The sequence below is a fragment of the Acipenser ruthenus genome, chromosome 5 (genome assembly GCF_902713425.1).
Source record: "Acipenser ruthenus chromosome 5, fAciRut3.2 maternal haplotype, whole genome shotgun sequence".
NCBI lineage: Eukaryota > Metazoa > Chordata > Actinopteri > Acipenseriformes > Acipenseridae > Acipenser > Acipenser ruthenus.
In genome coordinates, this window is record NC_081193.1 from 74,312,182 (window position 1) to 74,325,147 (window position 12,966).

Here is a 12,966-nt window from a genome sequence, read left to right on the forward strand (position 1 = left end):
AGTTTTGTTCATGTCCGCATAGACAAATGGGGATTGGCACTATGTCTCCTGTCTCTTTAAATCCTTTAAAAGTTCCCTCGTAAAGTGACTGGTGTGTCCTGCAGGACTCCCTGGCGTTACCATAGTAACCTGAATGTTTTATGAATTACACTCCAGGGCAATGTGTGTAACAAACTAATTTCTTTACCTGACTGAGCCCCAGCGCCAGTATCTGCATGGTATACAAAAAATGCACATTTATTTCATGAACTGTCTCATTTAAGCAATGGCTTGTGAGTGCATCTCTGGCAAAAATTGGCTATAGCTTTAAACTGAGCCCTTTTCAGTCATTCTTCTCAGAGGCCTCAAGAATGTTTTGAATCTCATGCCACAGCAAAGGTAGATATTGCTGTGGAAATATATTTCCTTGTTTTACAAATCTATCTTTATTTATTATTTTACATTTTTTTGTGGGGGGGGGGCAGCGTCAATCAAACACATAAAATAAAATAAAGTATTACGTCAAAGACAAATTGAATTGTAATATAGGCTTCATATTAAATTTTATACATGAGATAAGAACAGTATATAATTAAAGAAAACAAACAAATAAATAAACATTGCAGTATGAAATTGACGTAACTTGCAATTAACATTTTTGGGGGCTGTGAAGTTTCACAAATTGCATATCCTTACCTTTTAAGCACTTACCAAAAATTGCCTAGAGCTGTAGTTAATATAGTACTGGCTCATTGTTTGTGTATCAAATTATATATTATTATATGCAATAATGTGATGCTCAGTATCTAAACTAAGAATTACACATATTTAGCAATGCCTTTTGGGAATATTCTCTAGTTAGCCTGTCTGTGAATAGGAACAGAATCTAGAAAAGGTTGTTTGTGGGTCAAGTTTACTTCAGTTGTATTTTGGATCATCAAATAAATAAGGTATTAGTTGAGCTGAAAATGAATTAATTACTGTGAGAATGTATTAGTGTGTAGTATGGTAGCAAGTTAAAGTATTGTTAGAGATTTGGTTACAAGTATTTTTAGGATTTTAGACATCTCACGCAGTGGACTCCCACAACAAGGCACAACACTAGATTAGTTATCTTGTATTAGAGTGTTCAGAAAACGGTATCTCTGTTCCAGCCGGTCGCAGGCTGGATCTTCAAACTGTCACAGTTCAGAGGCTTGTTTGTGTATGAAGAGCCTTGGATTTTGGGTCGGGAGCCCTGTTTGAGTGTCACGCCCAAGCTTTTGTAACTTTCTCTTTACTCCTGTGATTGGATAGTTTGTTTACTTTCGGCGGTGCCTAAGTCCACATGTTTCCCATTGGTTGTTCTCATTCCTAGATGGCCCCTTGTTTTCAATTGGTCCACTATTTCGCCCTCTATTGGCTGGATTTATGATCCATTCAGCGATGCTGGAGATTGTCCAGTATTTAGTTTATGACTGTTTTTAAAAGCATTCCTTGTCAATAGGAGAGTTTGTGACCAGAAACCAAGTAGACACAGATAATGGCTTAGGACCCCCATCTGTATATTTCAATTCTATTAATTTTATACACAGAATGATATTATGACCCACTCTGACGCTACAAGGCTAAATGTTTAAACTCCAACTGTGCCTGGTTTAGTACACTGATCAGAGAAATAGTGAGGTGGAAATAGTGATATTTAAATCATTTTTAGACTCTCTATTTATCTTCCCTCTGTTATCATCACTGTATGACATGTTTTGTATCGGGGGTTTGGGAATAAATATGTTGAACAATACCGTGTTGTTGTTTGCTACCCATATCGAGTGTTCAAGTTCTGGGTTTCAATATCATGCACACCCCTGTTATATAAACATGTTAAACCAGACCAGAAAAAAAAAAAAAGTGAAAGATGCTTTCCACTCTGGCGTTAATTCAACTTAACCAAAGCAGAGATCACCCCCAGATGGCTAACAGCACGAACAAATCAATTCAATAAACTACTGTATTGTGACAAAACGGCAGGCACAGTGCAGACACCCCCGTTAATGTCAATAAGAAATTAACAAGAACACAAGATTGCAATGTGTTAGGCTTGTTTGTGTGTGAGGTGATGCCTCTAGTATGTTCTTACACCACCAGCACGTCACGCTATTTTCCTGTAAATATGTATTTGGGAAAGATTTGTTTCTGCGATTAGTTAAGGCAATGTGCCTCATAGATGTGGTAATTGTATAAGTCTGTTCATTCTTTCTTTGTTACATGTGGCAAATACATTCTGGGACTGGTGATTGGACTGGACTGATTTAGTAGAATTTGCTATCATTGAGAGCTGTGCAGATCATCTGAACGGTTGCAATGTCAGAATTCAATTCCATATTAAGTAGAGATTTGCATACTCCTCATGTATAATGATAAAGAACCCAGAACACGTTCATTGGTACATAATACAGCCAAAATGAACCAGTTGGGATGACATGGGTAAAGCAGACAGGCATCAACGTCATAACATCATCCCTATGGGTCGTGAAGGAACTTCAATATAGGAAAACGGAACCCTGTTCAGAGACCAAACAGCATATCACTCAATGCATGTGGCTGCCTTGCTGATGTATTTGCAGACACAAATTGGTACTGAACAATGGGGGGAGGGGTTCTGCATGAGACAAAAATGAAATAATCCTTACCAAATAACCTTTAATGGCAAAGTAATGGTTCTTTACTAAAAGGAAATTGATGCAAAAGGACAGTTATGAGTCATTGGTAACATTGTCACAATCCATTGAAGTCCAATGGTACCATATCAGGACCACTCTGTAATATTTGTTCGAGATACATCTGTTAGGATTTCATCAGTTATATTTGTATTATAATGGTACTTCTTTTAAACTTTCCAATAAGAGAACATTGAGAAATACTGTTACTTAGAAAACGATTCCTTATTACGATACAAGAACTATGTAAAGAGAATGATCCCCATTTCTTAGTATATTGTAGGGTTTGAGGTCTCTAAGATTCTGGTTTGCTAAAGCTTTAAAACCTTGGTGTATACTTAGTACTGATTAATATATCCCAAACTGTTAGAAATGTTTTACTTTATTCTTAGAGATAGCTGCGGTATTAAAGTGGCTTCATGTTATGGTTTCTAAAATGTATAGGTTCAGTTTTTATTTTTTAGTATCACAGCGCATTGAGTATCCTAAACCAGTGTCCAGTCCTTATAAATTTGGCAAATATTGCAAGCTACTAAAAAGTACTAAATAACAAGCAGTAATAACAGTTTAGATTTGCTTCAGTTATCATAGCCAGCCCTGCTGATTACATTTGCACAGTTTTGTTTTGTTTTCTGCCGCCCATTGAAGCATGTTGCGTCAATGTTGATTTCTGCAATGAAGGGCACTGCCAAATTCATCACAAATGTGCCAAAAACATTCGCTAAATCTACATTCCAAAACAAAGTGAAAATAAACAGGAAATATATACTTATGGGCCTGTGTTATTGCTCTTCTGCTAATATTACCAGAACATTCCTGTTATAGGATCATGTTGAAGCTGTAAGCGTGCCCACTAAATTAATTGAATTATATTTAACTGGTCCAGTATAAGCAAGAAATGTATATAGCACAGCCTAAATAGTAGGCCAGGATCCAGGCAAAAATAAGGGCCCCGTTGCAGAATATCATAATCATACAGGTGCATGAGTAAGTAAGTGTAAAAGCCAAGCCTCTTGTATGTTATCATTTTGATGTCTATTTGTGGGGTGCAGGCGCTACAGTAATACTTGCAAAGTTATCAATTCTAAAACTCTCTCTATATAGTATATATATAGTATAAGCAAGTCCTGGCAGTTAAGATTTCCAAGAAAAATCAAAGCACTGAAACACACAGAAAATAGAAACAAAAATGAGTACCTTGACCCAGGGGCAAAGATATCAACAAACCTTTATTATAGGCTTCATATCATCTTAGCTGTCTGTTTGGAAACCAGCACACAAAAGAGACAAAACAACATCAACTGACCCTGATCAGTTTCCAAAACAGTGACATTCAGATAGAAAAGAGAAACTGGGCTTCTTATCCCTGCACCATGAAAGTTTTTAATTTTTTTATATGGTAGAAATGGAATGGTAATGACTTCTAAAATTAAATAAAACACAGAGCACCCAACAGAGTGAAAGATATACAACTGAATGCACTTACTGTGAAGGTATAAATAACGATTGCAATACTTTTTTCTCTAATGCTATTGTATGCTGTAAACAAGTATTCACCCAGTGATTTTTAAGGATCATTCTGTCTTATAATTCCTCCAGACCTTTTTATCTGGTTCCAATCACATTTCCAAAGCATGGACATTTTTTTCAAATGGTCTTTCTCTTCTTCAATTAAAAGCTTATAGAGCATCTAGTCGAAAACATAACTGCAGTCATATATTATATAGGACAGCTTTGCTTAGGTCTTCTTGCCTCCAAATGAAATTTTTTTTAATTACCTTCTGTATCTATCTAAAAATGGAATTTGATCAAATCATTTTAAAATAGAAGAACACTATAACAATGGTCATATTTGATGCTAAACAGACCCAATCTGTTCACACAACTCTAATTTAAAAACAAATGGTAACACTTTAGGGGTCATCTAGATTTATTGTCTACAGCAAGTGCTCACAGCGTGCTCTTTTTCAATGACATCTACAAATACATTACAAAAAATATGTTTTCTAATCAGAAGAAACAGAAGTATTGTGTGACAGGCAGAATTTTTCAATCTAGCTGTATTTATCCTTTTTAGTTTACAGAAGCTTATTTGTGTGGTGGACATTTTATGAAATTCCATAGACCTTTAGGCGTATTATTATGGCATGTATATGAATGAATTGTGCATGTATTTGCATACTGGGGGAATACAGTAACAAACAAAAACAACAAATTCTGCCATTGAACAATGAATTGTATTTTTATTTATCGTGTGGGGCTGTCTTTATATACCATTTGCCATTCAAATTATCGTCTTTGATATACACTGATATTGATAAACACGTTTCATCAGAACTTGATAGGCCCATGAAAAGTTTTAAACACAAACACTGAGAAAACAAAAAAAAGGTCTTTTGATGCTCCAGTGCTTTCTACACTGCACTGGAAAGGAAATGTATGCTAACATTAGAGGATTCTTTTCTCAACCAATAGTTTCTCAATAAACTATTGGCTATAGTACATATAGTTCTTTTGCAGGAATGCATGTGAATATCTGAAGTTATATAAAAACGTCATTAAAAAAGTGTTATTTTTCTGATCAAAAAGCATCCATTTTAAATGAGTTCACTTTGTTGTACTTTTTGGGATTTTCTTTACATCCTATACATATTACTATCCACAAGTTGTAGCTGATTTATATACATTGGGAATAAATAGTAGATTTGTTTGCCAAGAGATTCGGTTTCCAATAGATACTGTAAATGACAGTGATGGAAGTTTCCTTGATTACCACTCTGAATGAGTTACTCTTTGCTGTAAATTATTTTATTTTGCATACATTATACTGAAATAACTGGAAAAGAAGTACTGGTTATTCAATACCCACAGTCTCACCTAGTCCCACATTGTTTATGTCAGTAAATAAAGCCATAAGAGGTTATGGAGCTGATGTAAGGATACATGTGAAGTGATTTGCAGTTGCACTTTCCATATATTGCGGGCAAAATCTGTGTTTTGCATGTGCAAACTGTGTTTAGCGGCCGTAAAGTGGGACTTTAACAGCAAAAAAAAATGCGGTGTATGTAAAGAATGTTTTTCACCTGCTGTTCTGTACCTGCTATCAAATTAGCACTGTGCCATAATTAATCAATTTAAATGATATTGAAATGTATTCAAATGAAGAAAAGAGCATGGAATTGAGTGGGATCTGGATACTAAGCAGGCGCAAAAGTTATAATGAGATATTGAAGCCAAAATTGACATTTTGCATGTGCAAATCATGTTTTGTGGCCGTAAAGTGGAACTTTAGCGGTCACTAAAAATGTCATATATGTAAAGAACGTTTTTCACCTGGTGTTCTGCACCCACTATCAAATGAGCACTTTGCCATCATTAATCAAGTTAAATGATATTGAAATGTATTCAAATGCAGAAAAGAGCATGGAATTGAGTGGGATCTGGAATATTGAGTGGGTGCAAACATTATAAATGAAGTGTAACGATTTTGCCTCGCACTTGCTGACCCTCCAAAAACTTTGCATCTCCTCTTACAAGGTGCAAACCATTGTAAAAGCGAGTAATTTAGAGCTGTATAAAACCACACACCTATAGAGACTTGGCACTGGCCTTAGGGTGGCTGCTGTGGTACACTTCCTGATGCGGCGACACTTGGCTCTTGTTGAGAATAGGCAGGAAAACCTTCGGAGGAGACGGGCAAGACGGAGAAGACCCCACATATTCAAACCCAGGGTCACTTTGTTTGGGATGCCGGAGGATGCGGTGGTAAGGCGTTATCGTATTACTTCGCATCCTAGACCTAATAGCTGAATTTCACCTTTTCATCTCCTGGTAACACCGACTGCATTATAGAGGATAACAAGGCCTCTTTGGTAGCATAACTGATGTTGGCTGAGGCTTTTCCAAATAACGGAATTTCCTGCTGAGTGACCTCAGCCGTAAGGACTCTCAGCTCCTACTCAGAAAACATTTATTTTCTTTTCCATGCGCCAAGAGGACTTTGGTGCCCTTCCTCTGACATATTTTTTTCCTTGGTTTGATTTTTGTGCTCCACAAATCTTATACAGCACCTACTGCTCTCTGTACTGCTAACTCACCTCACCTCTGGGCTGCAAGTGCGGCCACTACATAGCCCGATGCACAGACGGCTCTCATTGCGACCCTCATTATCATGATTACTGCTCATTATTTGTGCGTGTTGAGTAATTTGCATTGCTCTTAAGCTTACATATTTACATGCAGTTTAAAATAATTGCCTGACGGCTAGGCAATTTAGATTTTGCAGGCCCAATTGTTTGCTCAACGCCTATCCTTACATAAGCCCCTAAGAATCTTTGTTTTTATATCCTAGCTCAGACATTGACTGTGCAACTGAGGCAAGTCTGCCCATGTCCTGATGCCATAATTGTACCCAGCTGTAAAATTAGGCAATAAAGGAAGATATTCCATCCCATTTGGGTTTTGTATCTTCATTCCTACTTATTTCTTCTTTTTAACCATTTTTATTCTGGATATCCCAGAAATTGTAATGTATTGTATATATTTAATACAACTTAATCTGCATCCCATATATTACACGTACTGTTTTTTGGTTGTTGTTGGAGTGTACTTGATGAAGAGGAATTGGAAATCTCACAAACAAAAGGTGAGGGCTGAACAGCTACACGGCAGAAGTAGCATCCCTTTTTTTCATGGATACAATTGCTGCTGTTGATATGCTATTCCATCAAGGAGATGTTTTTGGTTTTTTTTTTTTTTTCTCAGTGAACTAATTACATAAAACAAATAAACAACAAGACTAATTGCCTAAGAATGGAGTGTATAGCTATACAGAATACAATAACTAAACTTTCCTCAAATTCCCAACACTGTGCACAAGCTGACTGTTCAGAGGCATGTGAGCACTAAGCCCTAACAGAGCAGATCTGCTGCAAAGCTAGCACTGCTGAGCATAAACCCATAATTTCTCTCACAAAATTAATCTCTAAAGCATGTTCTCCAATGCTGCATTTTAGTTTCAGTTCAAGGGAATTAGGTGAGTTTTTTTCTACTGCAAATTAATAAATCAGCTAGTACCTACCTCACCTCTCAGACAGCTCATATCTTCTTTGGTCTGGTTTTTAAAGTAATTGGTCCAAACAGCTTCAGTACTTAATACAGTGAAGAGCATGCATGTATTTATGGCACTCTGTACCTCAACAATAATAAATCACAGTTGCAGTTCTACTGAGAAGCTTTATAATGCATCACCAATTATATTTGTTACATGTGAATTTCTTGCGTGAAAAGAAAGCTTTGTCATTGCCAAATACATCGGCTTACGCAAAAGCTATAAAACTATGCTGCGATTTTTCTTGCATTTCACTGCACTCAGACAACTGGCTAGTTATCCATGAACAGATAAATGTCCATTACAGATATTTGCAAACAGGTTTAAAGCATTATTATTTATTTCTTAGCAGACGCCCTTATCCAGGGCGACTTACAATCGTAAGCAAATACATTTCAAGTGTTACATTACAAGTAATACAAAAAGTAAGCAGTCAAGCGGTGGAAAGAAGATGCTGTGCAGGCAGCTAGTGAGTTAAAGTGGTACAGAATGCCCGCAGTGTTAACAAAAAACAGGTTTCTCTACCTTTGCTGTATTCCGTGCTGTCTATATAAAAGTATGTTTTAAAATACATTCCTGATAGTTTTCTTTTTTTTTTTTTCATGGTGAACGGTCCATGTTAAATGTTGGGAAATGTATTGCCCAGATGATTTATGAGTATGATGAGTGATTACAAATTTCAGAAAAGTCAGCAATCTTTTTTAAAAAAAATAATGCTGCGATACAGACAGCACAGGACATAACAAAGGTAACGTAGTGCGTTTCTTGTAAACTTCACAGTGTGTTCTGTAATGCTTTAAGACCCGGCAGTGGGTAATAATGATTGTGTGATACTAGTGCCTATAGATCAGCATGTGTGGTGGCTCATGTGTGAGGAATCTGTTTTTTTCTGAATTTGCTTGGAATGACAAATGACGAGAGGGTGGATATGTATTGCCTAGTTAAACCCCTTGTTTGGTATATTGCTAAATCTGAATATACAACCCTCCCTTCAAAAACAGAGAATATATTCAAGACATCCAGCAAGTGCAGACCATTGGGTGGGATAATGGAGTTTTTGAAATGGTGACAACTGTAACTTATTTCACATGATTCCACAAGTTATCCTAAAAAGATGAGAGGAAAGTTTAAAAATGTATTAGAAAAAATGGGCATGACAACCATAAATGTTATGGAAATAAAAACAACAGAAAAAACAGTGATTCAATCACGGTTGCATCAGTTGTGAGAAGAATCATGTTTGCAGAATATGTTTAAACCTAAGAACTACAGTGGCATTCAGTAAGCGATCAGATATCAGATATCTGAATTGGAAAACAATACATTTATAATATGCCTTTTGTGTTTATGATATTGTCATGATTTTGTTTATGATGTTTTTATAGTACATTTTTTTATTACTTTCTACAAATGAGGTTTCCCCTATGACCAATTAACAAACCCTGTGTAACACTCTGGTCTTTGTCTGTAGGTATTATAGCCTGTTGCCAAAAAGCTTAATATAAACATTGCATTGCAGCTCAAAGAGCACGCAGAAGAGCAGGCAAATCCACTGGGGAACAAAGCCATTTTTGATCCAAATATTGCTTACATTATTTATATGATGTTGCAGTCATAACCTAGCTGTAAGTCGAAGCCATTACATTGTGTTTTTGTTTTTGTTAAATTTCAGTAAGAGAAACAATATTTTTTAAAGTAGGTTAATGTGGAGCAGTTTATCATAGTATCTTTAAAAAATATTTCTAATCCCAAAGTACTTTGCTTTGGTCTAAATAGTTCCATTGCGTTGCAAAACTGCAAATTATTTTATTATATGTTATATAGCAGAATTATGTCAATACAAACATTGCACGGTTTGATCCTTTAATGATTAATCTGGCATGCATGCATTCTTTTGTTTAGTTACAAGTATTACCACACATAAGTCAAATGCACACTGCTTTGGTCTAACTGTCCCCTGATTTTTTTCCAAGATCAAAAGTTTTTATTTGAAACATATACATAGAATTGAAAACATTAAATGATATGGTTGCAATTAAGTGGGCAAAGCATAATTTGCTGCCCATTCTTAGAATTTTGCTGGTTTGTAGTCCATGATTTGGATCTTGCAATGGAAAACCATTATCTGTTTAGCTATATTTAGAAAGGCAACTATCATCTAGAATCATGTAAGTGTTAGTACATCTGTTTGACAGGAAATGTGGTAACACCTTGTGTGTGCCAGTACACCTATTATTGACTTTGAATTTTTGCTACATATTTTACTTTTGATGGACTTTCAAAAATTATATTAAACATGTTGTAATTTAAGATTAATATTGACCCCAACTTGAGTAAATAGTTCAGACTTAATCAATCTCAATAAAAACATAATTTGAGGCTATGCTCACTTTCAGAATTTGATGATTTATTGCGGTAGACATGCACACCACTTTCTTATTGAAGTTCTTACTTTCAAGATGATTATTTAATGCTCAAAGCTAACCACTTCCATATGGAAGTTTTATCTGAGCAGTAGCCAGTTTGAACAGAGTCTGGTTATGAATTAGTCTGGTTATGAATCTCCTAAAAAATGTACGCATTAAAAGGAATGCAATATTAAGAAATTCTACAGCCAAACATCTTGCCGTCATGCTTTTGTATTTAATTGCACTTTGAGCCTTTTGCATTATATTTACATTCCAATTGTGGCCTGTTCCTTTTCTAAGTATTGGGCATGATATTAAACGTGAGAGACGCGGTTTGGATTGTTTAATTCCAAGAGGTTAGCTCAGGACAAGAATTGCGATTTAAGAAAAAAAAAAAGGGTTACGTTTCTTATGTTTAACAAAACACAATCATGGCATTTACTTAAACCATGTATAACCAAGAAAACCCTCATTTAGATTAAGCATTTTGTTTCCTTGAGTGTCTGGGAGAAAGATGAGACAGTCAGATACAATCATTCAATATGTAGAAGACAGTCATAACACAAGGAAAGAAGAATACATTTCACTTTGATAATAATTGTGTTTCAAACTGGATTCAGTATATAACCCGTTTACAAAACCTGAATACTTATAATACCAGGGACAAACATATAAGAGTTTTAAAGTATATAATGAGTAAGTAGTAACACCTCACCTCTGCTGGGTGAGCCACTGGGGAGTCCCTATTAAATTAATATATTTTAGCCATGTTAAAAGCATAGTAAAGTCTAGAAAAGCATGACAAAAATAATACATGGTGAAAGTATTGCAAGTGCTTTGTAAACTACAAGTTACTACATTAACAATAAACTTCTTTAACAGGCTGTACATATACATAATAACATTCTCTCTTATGGGAATGCAGGAACATTAAAAACAGACAAGCAGTTATTTGTTGGCTATTGCAGTGCTCCCTCTTTCAATGCAATGCTTTATAGTGTGGGACCAGTAATGTTATAATAAAACCTCTAGGTTTAATGATCATGCTATAAACTATAATCTTTAGAAATATCACTACATTTTTTGCAGATTATTTGACAATGGATTACAGTGTATTTTTAAAGACAAAATTGAGGAACATTTCATGTCATCATCATAACATTTTATATTTACAGGTATGTAACTATGTTTTTCATTGTGCTTTTAGTTATTTCTGCAAACAGAATCTCCTAACTGTTTATTTATCACAAAACTACTGAACCTTAAGCAAGTAAAAAAAACCTCAAATGGAATTTCCTGAATTTAACAGAAGGTGTGTTAATAAAATAATAAAAAAACAGCTGTAAAACAGACTTCTTCCTTTCCACAAGAGCATGTACTGCAAGCCTACCACATGCCGCCACAGATTCTGACCTTATCAAAATTATACAACATTGTAGTCTTTATTAACATGGCTGGGGAGGTAATATTTCACAAGATTCAGAACAGGCCTGTTTTTGTATTTAACTAAGTGAGTAACATATATATATATATATATATATATATATATATATATATATATATATATATATATATATATATATATATATATACTGTATATGGCGCCCCCTCTATAGGACTGTTGTTTTAACTATGCCACCCCTTAATTATACCAGGCCTAAGGGGAGCTCTGAATTAAAATATCTCCCATATATTGTGACCCCTGAGTCCCTTTCAACCAAATGAAAGAATGAGGAAAACGTGCATATGGTTTCAACCTTACCCAACATAGGCAAGGTGTTATTTAAATACAACAAAAATTAATTCAGACAAAAGAATAAAAGAGAAATGTTTGCTTTTTAGTACAGGTATCTTCTTTACTAACTAACAGCAGTTATATGCTATAAGAGGTGGAGGGGTAGCGCTATACAGAATCAATATGGGTCAGAAAAATGGACAAAAATTCAATGGGCATTATAATAGGGGCATGCTATAGACCACCAAATTCAGACTCCAAGCAAAATAATCTGTTATACAATGACATTAGAAATGCGTGTAGCAAAGGAGAAGCCATGTTTCAACGACGGACAAAATTGAAATGGTAGAAATGATAAATGTTGATAAATGCAATTTGTCAATGCACCAACTAGAGGGGAGGCATGCCTTGATTTAGTCTTTTCAAATAACAAACACAGAATACCTAAAACAGAGGTCAGAGAACCATTGGCAAACTCAGATCACAACATGGTCTCATTCAAAGTGCTTTTTAAAACCACAAAAGTAACAACTAAAGCTAAAGTTTACAATTTCAAAAAGGCAAACTATGAAGGTATGAAACAGAGACTAACAGAAGTAGACTGGAGTAAAATAGAGAAAACATCCACAGAAAAAAGGATGGCTATTTTTTTAAAAATGTAGTACTAGAGGTGCAAAACAATTACATCCCAAAAGTAGACTAATCAAAATCTAAAACAAAATGGCCAAAATGGTTTAATAGATAACTTAAAAAAATATCCAGAGAAAAAGGGCACTTTACAGAACATTTAAAAGGGACCAAGAACAAAGTGCATAAAAAGAGTACTTAGAACTGCAAAAGTCAAAAAGGAAGTTAGAAAGGCCAAGAGAGAGATAGAAATGAGCACTGCTAAGGAGGCTAAAACCAATTCCAAGAAGATTTTCCAATATTATAACAGCAAGAGAACATTCAAGGAGAAGGTAAGATGTCTAAGAGATACAAATGGCAAAATCATAGATGAAGAATAAAAAGCAAATATATTAAATGATTACTTTTCAC